Raw genomic sequence first — 22,869 nt, 5'->3', positions numbered from 1 at the left:
CTGGAGAGATATAAAGTGGAGAGAGATTAGGTACCAACAAATCAGCTGCCTGTCACTTTACAGTAGTTTTTGTGTAATGCCGGAATGAACAACCAGACAAACAAAAATTCTGGAAAAACAAAATTTTGTCTCCATAGTTAATACACAGCACTAAAGAGTAAATTTCTAAAAAATAAAACATTCAACTTTTTTATAAATATAGGTAATATCATTATTTCCAGTTATTTATATAGTTCACATATATTTTACAGTGTTTTTCAGAGACAAGTTGCCAATTCATGTATTGTGGGAAGCAATTAACCAACCAGGAGAGTGGGGAGATTATCAGGCCAAGGTGGGAATTGAACCCACAGCCTCTTTGCTGGGAGGTAGTAATGCTAACCACTACACCATCCTTGCTGCCCATTATATTAGGAGCATTTTACAACATGTATAAAACATATATTATAGAATTCCATTGGCAATGCCACCTAAACTATCCTAATAAAGATAATCACCAAAATTCTGAAAAAATATTGTTTTGTCTCCATAGTTCATACAGAGCCCTATGAAGTGCATTTCCCCATAACAGTTCCAATAAAACTTTATAATAAAAAAGATAATATTATTATTACCAGCTATTTATAAAGTGCACACATATTCTGTAGTGCTTTACAGAGTATATAAAAAATATATTAAAATTCTATAATAGAAATCCCTTGGTAATGCCACATAAACTATTATTATTACCAGTTAAAACTTTATAATAAAAAAGATAATATTATTATTACCAGCTATTTATAAAGTGCACACATATTCTGTAGTGCTTTACAGAGTATATTAAAAATATATTAAAATTCTATAATAGAAATCCCTTGGTAATGCCACATAAACTATTATTATTACCAGTTAAAACTTTATAATAAAAAAGATAATATTATTATTACCAGTTATTTATAAAGTGCACACATATTCTGTAGTGCTTTACAGAGTATATTAAAAATATATTAAAATTCTATAATAGAAATCCCTTGGTAATGCCACATAAACTATTATTATTACCAGTTATTTATAAAGTGCACACATATTCTGTAGTGCTTTACAGAGTATATTAAAAATATATTAAAATTCTATAATAGAAATCCCTTGGTAATGCCACATAAACTATTATTATTACCAGTTAAAACTTTATAATAAAAAAGATAATATTATTATTACCAGTTATTTATAAAGTGCACACATATTCTGTAGTGCTTTACAGAGTATATTAAAAATATATTAAAATTCTATAATAGAAATCCCTTGGTAATGCCACATAAACTATTATTATTACCAGTTATTTATAAAGTGCACACATATTCTGTAGTGCTTTACAGAGTATATTAAAAAATATATTAAAATTCTATAATATAAGTTCCTTGGTAATGCCACATAAACCATCCTTACAAAAATAATCACCACATGTCCAAAATGATATTATTTGGTACTTAGCGGAGATATAGCAAACGTTGGAGAGATATAAAGTGGAGAGAGATTAGGTACCAACAAATCAGCTGCCTGTCACTTTACAGTAGTTTTTGTGTAATGCCGGAATGAACAACCAGACAAACAAAAATTCTGGAAAAACAAAATTTTGTCTCCATAGTTAATACACAGCACTAAAGAGTAAATTTCTAAAAAATAAAACATTCAACTTTTTTATAAATATAGGTAATATCATTATTTCCAGTTATTTATATAGTTCACATATATTTTACAGTGTTTTTCAGAGACAAGTTGCCAATTCATGTATTGTGGGAAGCAATTAACCAACCAGGAGAGTGGGGAGATTATCAGGCCAAGGTGGGAATTGAACCCACAGCCTCTTTGCTGGGAGGTAGTAATGCTAACCACTACACCATCCTTGCTGCCCATTATATTAGGAGCATTTTACAACATGTATAAAACATATATTATAGAATTCCATTGGCAATGCCACCTAAACTATCCTAATAAAGATAATCACCAAAATTCTGAAAAAATATTGTTTTGTCTCCATAGTTCATACAGAGCCCTATGAAGTGCATTTCCCCATAACAGTTCCAATAAAACTTTATAATAAAAAAGATAATATTATTATTACCAGCTATTTATAAAGTGCACACATATTCTGTAGTGCTTTACAGAGTATATAAAAAATATATTAAAATTCTATAATAGAAATCCCTTGGTAATGCCACATAAACTATTATTATTACCAGTTAAAACTTTATAATAAAAAAGATAATATTATTATTACCAGCTATTTATAAAGTGCACACATATTCTGTAGTGCTTTACAGAGTATATTAAAAATATATTAAAATTCTATAATAGAAATCCCTTGGTAATGCCACATAAACTATTATTATTACCAGTTAAAACTTTATAATAAAAAAGATAATATTATTATTACCAGTTATTTATAAAGTGCACACATATTCTGTAGTGCTTTACAGAGTATATTAAAAATATATTAAAATTCTATAATAGAAATCCCTTGGTAATGCCACATAAACTATTATTATTACCAGTTATTTATAAAGTGCACACATATTCTGTAGTGCTTTACAGAGTATATTAAAAAATATATTAAAATTCTATAATATAAGTTCCTTGGTAATGCCACATAAACCATCCTTACAAAAATAATCACCACATGTCCAAAATGATATTATTTGGTACTTAGCGGAGATATAGCAAACGTTGGAGAGATATAAAGTGGAGAGAGATTAGGTACCAACAAATCAGCTGCCTGTCACTTTACAGTAGTTTTTGTGTAATGCCGGAATGAACAACAAGACAAACAAAAATTCTGGAAAAAAAAAAAATTTTGTCTCCATAGTTAATACACAGCACTAAAGAGTAAATTTCTAAAAAATAAAACATTCAACTTTTTTATAAATATAGGTAATATCATTATTTCCAGTTATTTATATAGTTCACATATATTTTACAGTGTTTTTCAGAGACAAGTTGCCAATTCATGTATTGTGGGAAGCAATTAACCAACCAGGAGAGTGGGGAGATTATCAGGCCAAGGTGGGAATTGAACCCACAGCCTCTTTGCTGGGAGGTAGTAATGCTAACCACTACACCACCCTTGCTGCCCATTATATTAGGAGCATTTTACAACATGTATAAAACATATATTATAGAATTCCATTGGCAATGCCACCTAAACTATCCTAATAAAGATAATCACCAAAATTCTGAAAAAATATTGTTTTGTCTCCATAATTCATACAGAGCCCTATGAAGTACATTTCCCCATAACAGTTCCAATAAAACTTTATAATAAAAAAGATAATATTATTATTACCAGTTATTTATAAAGTGCACACATATTCTGTAGTGCTTTACAGAGTATATTAAAAATATATTAAAATTCTATAATAGAAATCCCTTGGTAATGCCACATAAACTATTATTATTACCAGTTATTTATAAAGTGCACACATATTCTGTAGTGCTTTACAGAGTATATTAAAAAATATAATAAAATTCTATAATATAAGTTCCTTGGTAATGCCACATAAACCATCCTTACAAAAATAATCACCACATGTCCAAAATGATAATATTTGGTACTTAGGGGAGATATAGCAAACGCTGGAGAGATATAAAGTGGAGAGAGATTAGGTACCAACAAATCAGCTGCCTGTCACTTTACAGTAGTTTTTGTGTAATGCCGGAATGAACAACCAGACAAACAAAAATTCTGGAAAAACAAAATTTTGTCTCCATAGTTAATACACAGCACTAAAGAGTAAATTTCTAAAAAATAAAACATTCAACTTTTTTATAAATATAGGTAATATCATTATTTCCAGTTATTTATATAGTTCACATATATTTTACAGTGTTTTTCAGAGACAAGTTGCCAATTCATGTATTGTGGGAAGCAATTAACCAACCAGGAGAGTGGGGAGATTATCAGGCCAAGGTGGGAATTGAACCCACAGCCTCTTTGCTGGGAGGTAGTAATGCTAACCACTACACCATCCTTGCTGCCCATTATATTAGGAGCATTTTACAACATGTATAAAACATATATTATAGAATTCCATTGGCAATGCCACCTAAACTATCCTAATAAAGATAATCACCAAAATTCTGAAAAAATATTGTTTTGTCTCCATAATTCATACAGAGCCCTATGAAGTACATTTCCCCATAACAGTTCCAATAAAACTTTATAATAAAAAAGATAATATTATTATTACCAGTTATTTATAAAGTGCACACATATTCTGTAGTGCTTTACAGAGTATATTAAAAATATATTAAAATTCTATAATAGAAATCCCTTGGTAATGCCACATAAACTATTATTATTACCAGTTATTTATAAAGTGCACACATATTCTGTAGTGCTTTACAGAGTATATTAAAAAATATAATAAAATTCTATAATATAAGTTCCTTGGTAATGCCACATAAACCATCCTTACAAAAATAATCACCACATGTCCAAAATGATAATATTTGGTACTTAGGGGAGATATAGCAAACGCTGGAGAGATATAAAGTGGAGAGAGATTAGGTACCAACAAATCAGCTGCCTGTCACTTTACAGTAGTTTTTGTGTAATGCCGGAATGAACAACCAGACAAACAAAAATTCTGGAAAAACAAAATTTTGTCTCCATAGTTAATACACAGCACTAAAGAGTAAATTTCTAAAAAATAAAACATTCAACTTTTTTATAAATATAGGTAATATCATTATTTCCAGTTATTTATATAGTTCACATATATTTTACAGTGTTTTTCAGAGACAAGTTGCCAATTCATGTATTGTGGGAAGCAATTAACCAACCAGGAGAGTGGGGAGATTATCAGGCCAAGGTGGGAATTGAACCCACAGCCTCTTTGCTGGGAGGTAGTAATGCTAACCACTACACCATCCTTGCTGCCCATTATATTAGGAGCATTTTACAACATGTATAAAACATATATTATAGAATTCCATTGGCAATGCCACCTAAACTATCCTAATAAAGATAATCACCAAAATTCTGAAAAAATATTGTTTTGTCTCCATAGTTCATACAGAGCCCTATGAAGTGCATTTCCCCATAACAGTTCCAATAAAACTTTATAATAAAAAAGATAATATTATTATTACCAGCTATTTATAAAGTGCACACATATTCTGTAGTGCTTTACAGAGTATATAAAAAATATATTAAAATTCTATAATAGAAATCCCTTGGTAATGCCACATAAACTATTATTATTACCAGTTAAAACTTTATAATAAAAAAGATAATATTATTATTACCAGCTATTTATAAAGTGCACACATATTCTGTAGTGCTTTACAGAGTATATTAAAAATATATTAAAATTCTATAATAGAAATCCCTTGGTAATGCCACATAAACTATTATTATTACCAGTTAAAACTTTATAATAAAAAAGATAATATTATTATTACCAGTTATTTATAAAGTGCACACATATTCTGTAGTGCTTTACAGAGTATATTAAAAATATATTAAAATTCTATAATAGAAATCCCTTGGTAATGCCACATAAACTATTATTATTACCAGTTATTTATAAAGTGCACACATATTCTGTAGTGCTTTACAGAGTATATTAAAAAATATATTAAAATTCTATAATATAAGTTCCTTGGTAATGCCACATAAACCATCCTTACAAAAATAATCACCACATGTCCAAAATGATATTATTTGGTACTTAGCGGAGATATAGCAAACGTTGGAGAGATATAAAGTGGAGAGAGATTAGGTACCAACAAATCAGCTGCCTGTCACTTTACAGTAGTTTTTGTGTAATGCCGGAATGAACAACAAGACAAACAAAAATTCTGGAAAAAAAAAAAATTTTGTCTCCATAGTTAATACACAGCACTAAAGAGTAAATTTCTAAAAAATAAAACATTCAACTTTTTTATAAATATAGGTAATATCATTATTTCCAGTTATTTATATAGTTCACATATATTTTACAGTGTTTTTCAGAGACAAGTTGCCAATTCATGTATTGTGGGAAGCAATTAACCAACCAGGAGAGTGGGGAGATTATCAGGCCAAGGTGGGAATTGAACCCACAGCCTCTTTGCTGGGAGGTAGTAATGCTAACCACTACACCACCCTTGCTGCCCATTATATTAGGAGCATTTTACAACATGTATAAAACATATATTATAGAATTCCATTGGCAATGCCACCTAAACTATCCTAATAAAGATAATCACCAAAATTCTGAAAAAATATTGTTTTGTCTCCATAATTCATACAGAGCCCTATGAAGTACATTTCCCCATAACAGTTCCAATAAAACTTTATAATAAAAAAGATAATATTATTATTACCAGTTATTTATAAAGTGCACACATATTCTGTAGTGCTTTACAGAGTATATTAAAAATATATTAAAATTCTATAATAGAAATCCCTTGGTAATGCCACATAAACTATTATTATTACCAGTTATTTATAAAGTGCACACATATTCTGTAGTGCTTTACAGAGTATATTAAAAAATATAATAAAATTCTATAATATAAGTTCCTTGGTAATGCCACATAAACCATCCTTACAAAAATAATCACCACATGTCCAAAATGATAATATTTGGTACTTAGGGGAGATATAGCAAACGCTGGAGAGATATAAAGTGGAGAGAGATTAGGTACCAACAAATCAGCTGCCTGTCACTTTACAGTAGTTTTTGTGTAATGCCGGAATGAACAACCAGACAAACAAAAATTCTGGAAAAACAAAATTTTGTCTCCATAGTTAATACACAGCACTAAAGAGTAAATTTCTAAAAAATAAAACATTCAACTTTTTTATAAATATAGGTAATATCATTATTTCCAGTTATTTATATAGTTCACATATATTTTACAGTGTTTTTCAGAGACAAGTTGCCAATTCATGTATTGTGGGAAGCAATTAACCAACCAGGAGAGTGGGGAGATTATCAGGCCAAGGTGGGAATTGAACCCACAGCCTCTTTGCTGGGAGGTAGTAATGCTAACCACTACACCATCCTTGCTGCCCATTATATTAGGAGCATTTTACAACATGTATAAAACATATATTATAGAATTCCATTGGCAATGCCACCTAAACTATCCTAATAAAGATAATCACCAAAATTCTGAAAAAATATTGTTTTGTCTCCATAGTTCATACAGAGCCCTATGAAGTGCATTTCCCCATAACAGTTCCAATAAAACTTTATAATAAAAAAGATAATATTATTATTACCAGCTATTTATAAAGTGCACACATATTCTGTAGTGCTTTACAGAGTATATAAAAAATATATTAAAATTCTATAATAGAAATCCCTTGGTAATGCCACATAAACTATTATTATTACCAGTTAAAACTTTATAATAAAAAAGATAATATTATTATTACCAGCTATTTATAAAGTGCACACATATTCTGTAGTGCTTTACAGAGTATATTAAAAATATATTAAAATTCTATAATAGAAATCCCTTGGTAATGCCACATAAACTATTATTATTACCAGTTAAAACTTTATAATAAAAAAGATAATATTATTATTACCAGTTATTTATAAAGTGCACACATATTCTGTAGTGCTTTACAGAGTATATTAAAAATATATTAAAATTCTATAATAGAAATCCCTTGGTAATGCCACATAAACTATTATTATTACCAGTTATTTATAAAGTGCACACATATTCTGTAGTGCTTTACAGAGTATATTAAAAAATATATTAAAATTCTATAATATAAGTTCCTTGGTAATGCCACATAAACCATCCTTACAAAAATAATCACCACATGTCCAAAATGATATTATTTGGTACTTAGCGGAGATATAGCAAACGTTGGAGAGATATAAAGTGGAGAGAGATTAGGTACCAACAAATCAGCTGCCTGTCACTTTACAGTAGTTTTTGTGTAATGCCGGAATGAACAACAAGACAAACAAAAATTCTGGAAAAAAAAAAAATTTTGTCTCCATAGTTAATACACAGCACTAAAGAGTAAATTTCTAAAAAATAAAACATTCAACTTTTTTATAAATATAGGTAATATCATTATTTCCAGTTATTTATATAGTTCACATATATTTTACAGTGCTTTTCAGAGACAAGTTGCCAATTCATGTATTGTGGGAAGCAATTAACCAACCAGGAGAGTGGTTAATTGCTTCCACTACACCACCCTTGCTGCCCATTATATTAGGAGCATTTTACAACATGTATAAAACATATATTATAGAATTCCATTGGCAATGCCACCTAAACTATCCTAATAAAGATAATCACCAAAATTCTGAAAAAATATTGTTTTGTCTCCATAATTCATACAGAGCCCTATGAAGTACATTTCCCCATAACAGTTCCAATAAAACTTTATAATAAAAAAGATAATATTATTATTACCAGTTATTTATAAAGTGCACACATATTCTGTAGTGCTTTACAGAGTATATTAAAAATATATTAAAATTCTATAATAGAAATCCCTTGGTAATGCCACATAAACTATTATTATTACCAGTTATTTATAAAGTGCACACATATTCTGTAGTGCTTTACAGAGTATATTAAAAAATATAATAAAATTCTATAATATAAGTTCCTTGGTAATGCCACATAAACCATCCTTACAAAAATAATCACCACATGTCCAAAATGATAATATTTGGTACTTAGGGGAGATATAGCAAACGCTGGAGAGATATAAAGTGGAGAGAGATTAGGTACCAACAAATCAGCTGCCTGTCACTTTACAGTAGTTTTTGTGTAATGCCGGAATGAACAACCAGACAAACAAAAATTCTGGAAAAACAAAATTTTGTCTCCATAGTTAATACACAGCACTAAAGAGTAAATTTCTAAAAAATAAAACATTCAACTTTTTTATAAATATAGGTAATATCATTATTTCCAGTTATTTATATAGTTCACATATATTTTACAGTGCTTTTCAGAGACAAGTAGGTAGTAATGCTAACCACTACACCATCCTTGCTGCCCATTATATTAGGAGCATTTTACAACATGTATAAAACATATATTATAGAATGCCATTGGCAATGCCACCTAAACTATCCTAATAAAGATAATCACCAAAATTCTGAAAAAATATTGTTTTGTCTCCATAGTTCATACAGAGCCCTATGAAATACATTTCCCCATAACAGTTCCAATAAAACTTTATAATAAAAAAGATAATATTATTATTACCAGTTATTTATAAAGTGCACACATATTCTGTAGTGCTTTACAGAGTATATTAAAAATATATTAAAATTCTATAATAGAAATCCCTTGGTAATGCCACATAAACTATTATTATTACCAGTTAAAACTTTATAATAAAAAAGATAATATTATTATTACCAGTTATTTATAAAGTGCACACATATTCTGTAGTGCTTTACAGAGTATATTAAAAATATATTAAAATTCTATAATTGAAATCCCTTGGTAATGCCACATAAACTATTATTATTACCAGTTATTTATAAAGTGCACACATATTCTGTAGTGCTTTACAGAGTATATTAAAAAATATATTAAAATTCTATAATATAAGTTCCTTGGTAATGCCACATAAACCATCCTTACAAAAATAATCACCACATGTCCAAAATGATAATATTTGGTACTTAGGGGAGATATAGCAAACGCTGGAGAGATATAAAGTGGAGAGAGATTAGGTACCAACAAATCAGCTGCCTGTCACTTTACAGTAGTTTTTGTGTAATGCCGGAATGAACAACCAGACAAACAAAAATTCTGGAAAAACAAAATTTTGTCTCCATAGTTAATACACAGCACTAAAGAGTAAATTTCTAAAAAATAAAACATTCAACTTTTTTATAAATATAGGTAATATCATTATTTCCAGTTATTTATATAGTTCACATATATTTTACAGTGCTTTTCAGAGACAAGTTGCCAATTCATGTATCGTGAGAGGCAATTAACCAACCAGGAGTGGGGAGATTATCAGGCCAAGGTGGGAATCGAACCCACAACCTCTTTGATGGGAGGTAGTGGGTTCGATTCCTTGCTGCCCATTATATTAGGAGCATTTTACAACATGTATAAAACATATATTATAGAATTCCATTGGCAATGCCACCTAAACTATGCTAATAAAGATAATCACCAAAATTCTGAAAAAATATTGTTTTGTCTCCATAGTTCATACAGAGCCCTATGAAGTACATTTCCCCATAACAGTTCCAATAAAACTTTATAATAAAAAATATATTATTATTACCAGTTATTTATAAAGTGCACACATATTCTGTAGTGCTTTACAGAGTATATTAAAAATATATTAAAATTCTATAATAGAAATCCCTTGGTAATGCCAGATAAACTATTATTATTACCAGTTATTTATAAAGTGCACACATATTCTGTAGTGCTTTACAGAGTATATTAAAAAATATAATAAAATTCTATAATATAAGTTCCTTGGTAATGCCACATAAACCATCCTTACAAAAATAATCACCACATGTCCAAAATGATAATATTTGGTACTTAGGGGAGATATAGCAAACGCTGGAGAGATATAAAGTGGAGAGAGATTAGGTACCAACAAATCAGCTGCCTGTCACTTTACAGTAGTTTTTGTGTAATGCCGGAATGAACAACCAGACAAACAAAAATTCTGGAAAAACAAAATTTTGTCTCCATAGTTAATACACAGCACTAAAGAGTAAATTTCTAAAAAATAAAACATTCAACTTTTTTATAAATATAGGTAATATCATTATTTCCAGTTATTTATATAGTTCACATATATTTTACAGTGCTTTTTAGAGACAAGTAGGTAGTAATGCTAACCACTACACCATCCTTGCTGCCCATTATATTAGGAGCATTTTACAACATGTATAAAACATATATTATAGAATGCCATTGGCAATGCCACCTAAACTATCCTAATAAAGATAATCACCAAAATTCTGAAAAAATATTGTTTTGTCTCCATAGTTCATACAGAGCCCTATGAAGTACATTTCCCCATAACAGTTCCAATAAAACTTTATAATAAAAAAGATAATATTATTATTACCAGTTATTTATAAAGTGCACACATATTCTGTAGTGCTTTACAGAGTATATTAAAAATATATTAAAATTCTATAATAGAAATCCCTTGGTAATGCCACATAAACTATTATTATTACCAGTTATTTATAAAGTGCACACATATTCTGTAGTGCTTTACAGAGTATATTAAAAAATATAATAAAATTCTATAATATAAGTTCCTTGGTAATGCCACATAAACCATCCTTACAAAAATAATCACCACATGTCCAAAATGATAATATTTGGTACTTAGGGGAGATATAGCAAACGCTGGAGAGATATAAAGTGGAGAGAGATTAGGTACCAACAAATCAGCTGCCTGTCACTTTACAGTAGTTTTTGTGTAATGCCGGAATGAACAACCAGACAAACAAAAATTCTGGAAAAACAAAATTTTGTCTCCATAGTTAATACACAGCACTAAAGAGTAAATTTCTAAAAAATAAAACATTCAACTTTTTTATAAATATAGGTAATATCATTATTTCCAGTTATTTATATAGTTCACATATATTTTACAGTGCTTTTCAGAGACAAGTAGGTAGTAATGCTAACCACTACACCATCCTTGCTGCCCATTATATTAGGAGCATTTTACAACATGTATAAAACATATATTATAGAATGCCATTGGCAATGCCACCTAAACTATCCTAATAAAGATAATCACCAAAATTCTGAAAAAATATTGTTTTGTCTCCATAGTTCATACAGAGCCCTATGAAATACATTTCCCCATAACAGTTCCAATAAAACTTTATAATAAAAAAGATAATATTATTATTACCAGTTATTTATAAAGTGCACACATATTCTGTAGTGCTTTACAGAGTATATTAAAAATATATTAAAATTCTATAATAGAAATCCCTTGGTAATGCCACATAAACTATTATTATTACCAGTTAAAACTTTATAATAAAAAAGATAATATTATTATTACCAGTTATTTATAAAGTGCACACATATTCTGTAGTGCTTTACAGAGTATATTAAAAATATATTAAAATTCTATAATTGAAATCCCTTGGTAATGCCACATAAACTATTATTATTACCAGTTATTTATAAAGTGCACACATATTCTGTAGTGCTTTACAGAGTATATTAAAAAATATATTAAAATTCTATAATATAAGTTCCTTGGTAATGCCACATAAACCATCCTTACAAAAATAATCACCACATGTCCAAAATGATAATATTTGGTACTTAGGGGAGATATAGCAAACGCTGGAGAGATATAAAGTGGAGAGAGATTAGGTACCAACAAATCAGCTGCCTGTCACTTTACAGTAGTTTTTGTGTAATGCCGGAATGAACAACCAGACAAACAAAAATTCTGGAAAAACAAAATTTTGTCTCCATAGTTAATACACAGCACTAAAGAGTAAATTTCTAAAAAATAAAACATTCAACTTTTTTATAAATATAGGTAATATCATTATTTCCAGTTATTTATATAGTTCACATATATTTTACAGTGCTTTTCAGAGACAAGTTGCCAATTCATGTATCGTGAGAGGCAATTAACCAACCAGGAGTGGGGAGATTATCAGGCCAAGGTGGGAATCGAACCCACAACCTCTTTGATGGGAGGTAGTGGGTTCGATTCCTTGCTGCCCATTATATTAGGAGCATTTTACAACATGTATAAAACATATATTATAGAATTCCATTGGCAATGCCACCTAAACTATGCTAATAAAGATAATCACCAAAATTCTGAAAAAATATTGTTTTGTCTCCATAGTTCATACAGAGCCCTATGAAGTACATTTCCCCATAACAGTTCCAATAAAACTTTATAATAAAAAAGATATTATTATTACCAGTTATTTATAAAGTGCACACATATTCTGTAGTGCTTTACAGAGTATATTAAAAATATATTAAAATTCTATAATAGAAATCCCTTGGTAATGCCACATAAACTATTATTATTACCAGTTATTTATAAAGTGCACACATATTCTGTAGTGCTTTACAGAGTATATTAAAAAATATATTAAAATTCTATAATATAAGTTCCTTGGTAATGCCACATAAACCATCCTTACAAAAATAATCACCACATGTCCAAAATGATAATATTTGGTACTTAGGGGAGATATAGCAAACACTGGAGAGATATAAAGTGGAGAGAGATTAGGTACCAACAAATCAGCTGCCTGTCACTTTACAGTAGTTTTTGTGTAATGCCAGAATGAACAACCAGACAAACAAAAATTCTGGAAAAAAAAAAATTTTGTCTCCATAGTTAATACACAGCACTAAAGAGTAAATTTCTAAAAAATAAAACATTCAACTTTTTTATAAATATAGGTAATATCATTATTTCCAGTTATTTATATAGTTCACATATATTTTACAGTGCTTTTCAGAGACAAGTTGCCAATTCATGTATCGTGGGAAGCAATTAACCAACCAGGAGTGGGGAGATTATCAGGCCAAGGTGGGAATCGAACCCACAACCTCTTTGATGGGAGGTAGTGGGTTCGATTCCTTGCTGCCCATTATATTAGGAGCATTTTACAACATGTATAAAACATATATTATAGAATTCCATTGGCAATGCCACCTAAACTATCCTAATAAAGATAATCACCAAAATTCTGAAAAAATATTGTTTTGTCTCCATAGTTCATACAGAGCCCTATGAGGTACATTTCCCCATAACAGTTCCAATAAAACTTTATAATAAAAAAGATAATATTATTATTACCAGTTATTTATAAAGTGCACACATATTCTGTAGTGCTTTACAGAGTATATTAAAAATATATTAAAATTCTATAATAGAAATCCCTTGGTAATGCCACATAAACTATTATTATTACCAGTTATTTATAAAGTGCACACATATTCTGTAGTGCTTTACAGAGTATATTAAAAAATATATTAAAATTCTATAATATAAATTCCTTGGTAATGCCACATAAACCATCCTTACAAAAATAATCACCACATGTCCAAAATGATAATATTTGGTACTTAGGGGAGATATAGCAAACACTGGAGAGATATAAAGTGGAGAGAGATTAGGTACCAACAAATCAGCTGCCTGTCACTTTACAGTAGTTTTTGTGTAATGCCAGAATGAACAACCAGACAAACAAAAATTCTGGAAAAAAAAAAATTTTGTCTCCATAGTTAATACACAGCACTAAAGAGTAAATTTCTAAAAAATAAAACATTCAACTTTTTTATAAATATAGGTAATATCATTATTTCCAGTTATTTATATAGTTCACATATATTTTACAGTGCTTTTCAGAGACAAGTTGCCAATTCATGTATCGTGGGAAGCAATTAACCAACCAGGAGTGGGGAGATTATCAGGCCAAGGTGGGAATCGAACCCACAACCTCTTTGATGGGAGGTAGTGGGTTCGATTCCTTGCTGCCCATTATATTAGGAGCATTTTACAACATGTATAAAACATATATTATAGAATTCCATTGGCAATGCCACCTAAACTATCCTAATAAAGATAATCACCAAAATTCTGAAAAAATATTGTTTTGTCTCCATAGTTCATACAGAGCCCTATGAGGTACATTTCCCCATAACAGTTCCAATAAAACTTTATAATAAAAAAGATAATATTATTATTACCAGTTATTTATAAAGTGCACACATTTTCTGTAGTGCTTTACAGAGTATATTAAAAATATATTAAAATTCTATAATAGAAATCCCTTGGTAATGCCACATAAACTATTATTATTACCAGTTAAAACTTTATAATAAAAAAGATAATATTATTATTACCAGTTATTTATAAAGTGCACACATATTCTGTAGTGCTTTACAGAGTATATTAAAAATATATTAAAATTCTATAATAGAAATCCCTTGGTAATGCCACATAAACTATTATTATTACCAGTTATTTATAAAGTGCACACATATTCTGTAGTGCTTTACAGAGTATATTAAAAAATATATTAAAATTCTATAATATAAGTTCCTTGGTAATGCCACATAAACCATCCTTACAAAAATAATCACCACATGTCCAAAATGATAATATTTGGTACTTAGGGGAGATATAGCAAACGCTGGAGAGATATAAAGTGGAGAGAGATTAGGTACCAACAAATCAGCTGCCTGTCACTTTACAGTAGTTTTTGTGTAATGCCGGAATGAACAACCAGACAAACAAAAATTCTGGAAAAACAAAATTTTGTCTCCATAGTTAATACACAGCACTAAAGAGTAAATTTCTAAAAAATAAAACATTCAACTTTTTTATAAATATAGGTAATATCATTATTTCCAGTTATTTATATAGTTCACATATATTTTACAGTGCTTTTCAGAGACAAGTTGCCAATTCATGTATCGTGAGAAGCAATTAACCAACCAGGAGTGGGGAGATTATCAGGCCAAGGTGGGAATCGAACCCACAACCTCTTTGATGGGAGGTAGTGGGTTCGATTCCTTGCTGCCCATTATATTAGGAGCATTTTACAACATGTATAAAACATATATTATAGAATTCCATTGGCAATGCCACCTAAACTATCCTAATAAAGATAATCACCAAAATTCTGAAAAAATATTGTTTTGTCTCCATAGTTCATACAGAGCCCTATGAAGTACATTTCCCCATAACAGTTCCAATAAAACTTTATAATAAAAAAGATAATATTATTATTACCAGTTATTTATAAAGTGCACACATATTCTGTAGTGCTTTACAGAGTATATTAAAAATATATTAAAATTCTATAATAGAAATCCCTTGGTAATGCCACATAAACTATTATTATTACCAGTTATTTATAAAGTGCACACATATTCTGTAGTGCTTTACAGAGTATATTAAAAAATATATTAAAATTCTATAATATAAGTTCCTTGGTAATGCCACATAAACCATCCTTACAAAAATAATCACCACATGTCCAAAATGATAATATTTGGTACTTAGGGGAGATATAGCAAACAATGGAGAGATATAAAGTGGAGAGAGATTAGGTACCAACAAATCAGCTGCCTGTCACTTTACAGTAGTTTTTGTGTAATGCCAGAATGAACAACCAGACAAACAAAAATTCTGGGAAAAAAAAAATTTTGTCTCCATAGTTAATACACAGCACTAAAGAGTAAATTTCTAAAAAATAAAACATTCAACTTTTTTATAAATATAGGTAATATCATTATTTCCAGTTATTTATATAGTTCACATATATTTTACAGTGCTTTTCAGAGACAAGTTGCCAATTCATGTATCGTGGGAAGCAATTAACCAACCAGGAGTGGGGAGATTATCAGGCCAAGGTGGGAATCAAACCCACAACCTCTTTGATGGGAGGTAGTGGGTTTGATTCCTTGCTGCCCATTATATTAGGAGCATTTTACAACATGTATAAAACATATATTATAGAATTCCATTGGCAATGCCACCTAAACTATCCTAATAAAGATAATCACCAAAATTCTGAAAAAATATTGTTTTGTCTCCATAGTTCATACAGAGCCCTATGAGGTACATTTCCCCATAACAGTTCCAATAAAACTTTATAATAAAAAAGATAATATTATTATTACCAGTTATTTATAAAGTGCACACATATTCTGTAGTGCTTTACAGAGTATATTAAAAATATATTAAAATTCTATAATAGAAATCCCTTGGTAATGCCACATAAACTATTATTATTACCAGTTATTTATAAAGTGCACACATATTCTGTAGTGCTTTACAGAGTATATTAAAAAATATATTAAAATTCTATAATATAAGTTCCTTGGTAATGCCACATAAACCATCCTTACAAAAATAATCACCACATGTCCAAAATGATAATATTTGGTACTTAGGGGAGATATAGCAAACGCTGGAGAGATATAAAGTGGAGAGAGATTAGGTACCAACAAATCAGCTGCCTGTCACTTTACAGTAGTTTTTGTGTAATGCCAGAATGAACAACCAGACAAACAAAAATTCTGGAAAAAAAAAAAATTTGTCTCCATAGTTAATACACAGCACTAAAGAGTAAATTTCTAAAAAATAAAACATTCAACTTTTTTATAAATATAGGTAATATCATTATTTCCAGTTATTTATATAGTTCACATATATTTTACAGTGCTTTTCAGAGACAAGTTGCCTATTCATGTATCATGGGAAGCAATTAATGTATTGTGGGAAGCAATTAATGTATCGTGGGAGATTATCAGGCCAAGGTGGGAATTGAACCCACAACCTCTTTGCTGGGAGGTAGTAATGCTAACCACTACACCATCCTTGCTGCCCATTATATTAGGAGCATTTTACAACATGTATAAAACATATATTATAGAATTCCATTGGCAATGCCACCTAAACTATCCTAATAAAGATAATCACCAAAATTCTGAAAAAATATTGTTTTGTCTCCATAGTTCATACAGAGCCCTATGAAATACATTTCCCCATAACAGTTCCAATAAAACTTTATAATAAAAAAGATAATATTATTATTACCAGTTATTTATAAAGTGCACACATATTCTGTAGTGCTTTACAGAGTATATTAAAAATATATTAAAATTCTATAATAGAAATCCCTTGGTAATGCCACATAAACTATTATTATTACCAGTTAAAACTTTATAATAAAAAAGATAATATTATTATTACCAGTTATTTATAAAGTGCACACATATTCTGTAGTGCTTTACAGAGTATATTAAAAATATATTAAAATTCTATAATAGAAATCCCTTGGTAATGCCACATAAACTATTATTATTACCAGTTATTTATAAAGTGCACACATATTCTGTAGTGCTTTACAGAGTATATTAAAAAATATATTAAAATTCTATAATATAAGTTCCTTGGTAATGCCACATAAATCATCCTTTCAAAAATAATCACCACATGTCCAAAATGATAATATTTGGTACTTAGGGGAGATATAGCAAACGCTGGAGAGATATAAAGTGGAGAGAGATTAGGTACCAACAAATCAGCTGCCTGTCACTTTACAGTAGTTTTTGTGTAATGCCGGAATGAACAACCAGACAAACAAAAATTCTGGAAAAACAAAATTTTGTCTCCATAGTTAATACACAGCACTAAAGAGTAAATTTCTAAAAAATAAAACATTCAACTTTTTTATAAATATAGGTAATATCATTATTTCCAGTTATTTATATAGTTCACATATATTTTACAGTGCTTTTCAGAGACAAGTTGCCAATTCATGTATCGTGGGAAGCAATTAACCAACCAGGAGTGGGGAGATTATCAGGCCAAGGTGGGAATCGAACCCACAACCTCTTTGATGGGAGGTAGTGGGTTCGATTCCTTGCTGCCCATTATATTAGGAGCATTTTACAACATGTATAAAACATATATTATAGAATTCCATTGGCAATGCCACCTAAACTATCCTAATAAAGATAATCACCAAAATTCTGAAAAAATATTGTTTTGTCTCCATAGTTCATACAGAGCCCTATGAAGTACATTTCCCCATAACAGTTCCAATAAAACTTTATAATAAAAAAGATATTATTATTACCAGTTATTTATAAAGTGCACACATATTCTGTAGTGCTTTACAGAGTATATTAAAAATATATTAAAATTCTATAATAGAAATCCCTTGGTAATGCCACATAAACTATTATTATTACCAGTTATTTATAAAGTGCACACATATTCTGTAGTGCTTTACAGAGTATATTAAAAAATATATTAAAATTCTATAATATAAGTTCCTTGGTAATGCCACATAAACCATCCTTACAAAAATAATCACCACATGTCCAAAATGATAATATTTGGTACTTAGGGGAGATATAGCAAACACTGGAGAGATATAAAGTGGAGAGAGATTAGGTACCAACAAATCAGCTGCCTGTCACTTTACAGTAGTTTTTGTGTAATGCCAGAATGAACAACCAGACAAACAAAAATTCTGGAAAAAAAAAAATTTTGTCTCCATAGTTAATACACAGCACTAAAGAGTAAATTTCTAAAAAATAAAACATTCAACTTTTTTATAAATATAGGTAATATCATTATTTCCAGTTATTTATATAGTTCACATATATTTTACAATGCTTTTCAGAGACAAGTTGCCTATTCATGTATCGTGGGAAGCAATTAACCAACCAGGAGTGGGGAGATTATCAGGCCAAGGTGGGAATTGAACCCACAACCTCTTTGATGGGAGGTAGTGGGTTTGATTCCTTGCTGCCCATTATATTAGGAGCATTTTACAACATGTATAAAACATATATTATAGAATTCCATTGGCAATGCCACCTAAACTATCCTAATAAAGATAATCACCAAAATTCTGAAAAAATATTGTTTTGTCTCCATTGTTCATACAGAGCCCTATGAAGTACATTTCCCCATAACAGTTCCAATAAAACTTTATAATAAAAAAGATATTATTATTACCAGTTATTTATAAAGTGCACACATATTCTGTAGTGCTTTACAGAGTATATTAAAAATATATTAAAATTCTATAATAGAAATCCCTTGTTAATGCCACATAAACTATTATTATTACCAGTTATTTATAAAGTGCACACATATTCTGTAGTGCTTTACAGAGTATATTAAAAAATATATTAAAATTCTATAATATAAGTTCCTTGGTAATGCCACATAAACCATCCTTACAAAAATAATCACCACATGTCCAAAATGATAATATTTGGTACTTAGGGGAGATATAGCAAACACTGGAGAGATATAAAGTGGAGAGAGATTAGGTACCAACAAATCAGCTGCCTGTCACTTTACAGTAGTTTTTGTGTAATGCCAGAATGAACAACCAGACAAACAAAAATTCTGGAAAAAAAAAAATTTTGTCTCCATAGTTAATACACAGCACTAAAGAGTAAATTTCTAAAAAATAAAACATTCAACTTTTTTATAAATATAGGTAATATCATTATTTCCAGTTATTTATATAGTTCACATATATTTTACAGTGCTTTTCAGAGACAAGTTGGGAAGCAATTAACCAACCAGGAGTGGGGAGATTATCAGGCCAAGGTGGGAGGTAGTAATGCTAACCACTACACCATCCTTGCTGCCCATTATATTAGGAGCATTTTACAACATGTATAAAACATATATTATAGAATTCCATTGGCAATGCCACCTAAACTATCCTAATAAAGATAATCACCAAAATTCTGAAAAAATATTGTTTTGTCTCCATAGTTCATACAGAGCCCTATGAGGTACATTTCCCCATAACAGTTCCAATAAAACTTTATAATAAAAAAGATAATATTATTATTGCCAGTTATTTATAAAGTGCACACATATTCTGTAGTGCTTTACAGAGTATATTAAAAATATATTAAAATTCTATAATAGAAATCCCTTGGTAATGCCACATAAACTATTATTATTACCAGTTATTTATAAAGTGCACACATATTCTGTAGTGCTTTACAGAGTATATTAAAAAATATATTAAAATTCTATAATATAAGTTCCTTGGTAATGCCACATAAACCATCCTTACAAAAATAATCACCACATGTCCAAAATGATAATATTTGGTACTTAGGGGAGATATAGCAAACGCTGGAGAGATATAAAGTGGAGAGAGATTAGGTACCAACAAATCAGCTGCCTGTCACTTTACAGTAGTTTTTGTGTAATGCCGGAATGAACAACCAGACAAACAAAAATTCTGGAAAAACAAAATTTTGTCTCCATAGTTAATACACAGCACTAAAGAGTAAATTTCTAAAAAATGAAACATTCAACTTTTTTATAAATATAGGTAATATCATTATTTCCAGTTATTTATATAGTTCACATATATTTTACAATGCTTTTCAGAGACAAGTTGCCTATTCATGTATCGTGGGAAGCAATTAACCAACCAGGAGTGGGGAGATTATCAGGCCAAGGTGGGAATTGAACCCACAACCTCTTTGATGGGAGGTAGTGGGTTTGATTCCTTGCTGCCCATTATATTAGGAGCATTTTACAACATGTATAAAACATATATTATAGAATTCCATTGGCAATGCCACCTAAACTATCCTAATAAAGATAATCACCAAAATTCTGAAAAAATATTGTTTTGTCTCCATTGTTCATACAGAGCCCTATGAAGTACATTTCCCCATAACAGTTCCAATAAAACTTTATAATAAAAAAGATATTATTATTACCAGTTATTTATAAAGTGCACACATATTCTGTAGTGCTTTACAGAGTATATTAAAAATATATTAAAATTCTATAATAGAAATCCCTTGGTAATGCCACATAAACTATTATTATTACCAGTTATTTATAAAGTGCACACATATTCTGTAGTGCTTTACAGAGTATATTAAAAAATATATTAAAATTCTATAATATAAGTTCCTTGGTAATGCCACATAAACCATCCTTACAAAAATAATCACCACATGTCCAAAATGATAATATTTGGTACTTAGGGGAGATATAGCAAACACTGGAGAGATATAAAGTGGAGAGAGATTAGGTACCAACAAATCAGCTGCCTGTCACTTTACAGTAGTTTTTGTGTAATGCCAGAATGAACAACCAGACAAACAAAAATTCTGGAAAAAAAAAAATTTTGTCTCCATAGTTAATACACAGCACTAAAGAGTAAATTTCTAAAAAATAAAACATTCAACTTTTTTATAAATATAGGTAATATCATTATTTCCAGTTATTTATATAGTTCACATATATTTTACAGTGCTTTTCAGAGACAAGTTGCCAATTCATGTATCGTGGGAAGCAATTAACCAACCAGGAGTGGGGAGATTATCAGGCCAAGGTGGGAATCGAACCCACAACCTCTTTGATGGGAGGTAGTGGGTTCGATTCCTTGCTGCCCATTATATTAGGAGCATTTTACAACATGTATAAAACATATATTATAGAATTCCATTGGCAATGCCACCTAAACTATCCTAATAAAGATAATCACCAAAATTCTGAAAAAATATTGTTTTGTCTCCATAGTTCATACAGAGCCCTATGAGGTACATTTCCCCATAACAGTTCCAATAAAACTTTATAATAAAAAAGATAATATTATTATTGCCAGTTATTTATAAAGTGCACACATATTCTGTAGTGCTTTACAGAGTATATTAAAAATATATTAAAATTCTATAATAGAAATCCCTTGGTAATGCCACATAAACTATTATTATTACCAGTTATTTATAAAGTGCACACATATTCTGTAGTGCTTTACAGAGTATATTAAAAAATATATTAAAATTCTATAATATAAGTTCCTTGGTAATGCCACATAAACCATCCTTACAAAAATAATCACCACATGTCCAAAATGATAATATTTGGTACTTAGGGGAGATATAGCAAACGCTGGAGAGATATAAAGTGGAGAGAGATTAGGTACCAACAAATCAGCTGCCTGTCACTTTACAGTAGTTTTTGTGTAATGCCGGAATGAACAACCAGACAAACAAAAATTCTGGAAAAACAAAATTTTGTCTCCATAGTTAATACACAGCACTAAAGAGTAAATTTCTAAAAAATGAAACATTCAACTTTTTTATAAATATAGGTAATATCATTATTTCCAGTTATTTATATAGTTCACATATATTTTACAGTGCTTTTCAGAGACAAGTTGCCAATTCATGTATCGTGAGAAGCAATTAACCAACCAGGAGTGGGGAGATTATCAGGCCAAGGTGGGAATCGAACCCACAACCTCTTTGATGGGAGGTAGTGGGTTCGATTCCTTGCTGCCCATTATATTAGGAGCATTTTACAACATGTATAAAACATATATT

Source organism: Taudactylus pleione, unplaced genomic scaffold (genome assembly GCF_031769625.1).
Source record: "Taudactylus pleione unplaced genomic scaffold, aTauple2 ptg000731l, whole genome shotgun sequence".
Lineage (NCBI taxonomy): Eukaryota > Metazoa > Chordata > Amphibia > Anura > Myobatrachidae > Taudactylus > Taudactylus pleione.
This window is presented reverse-complemented; position numbering follows the sequence as displayed.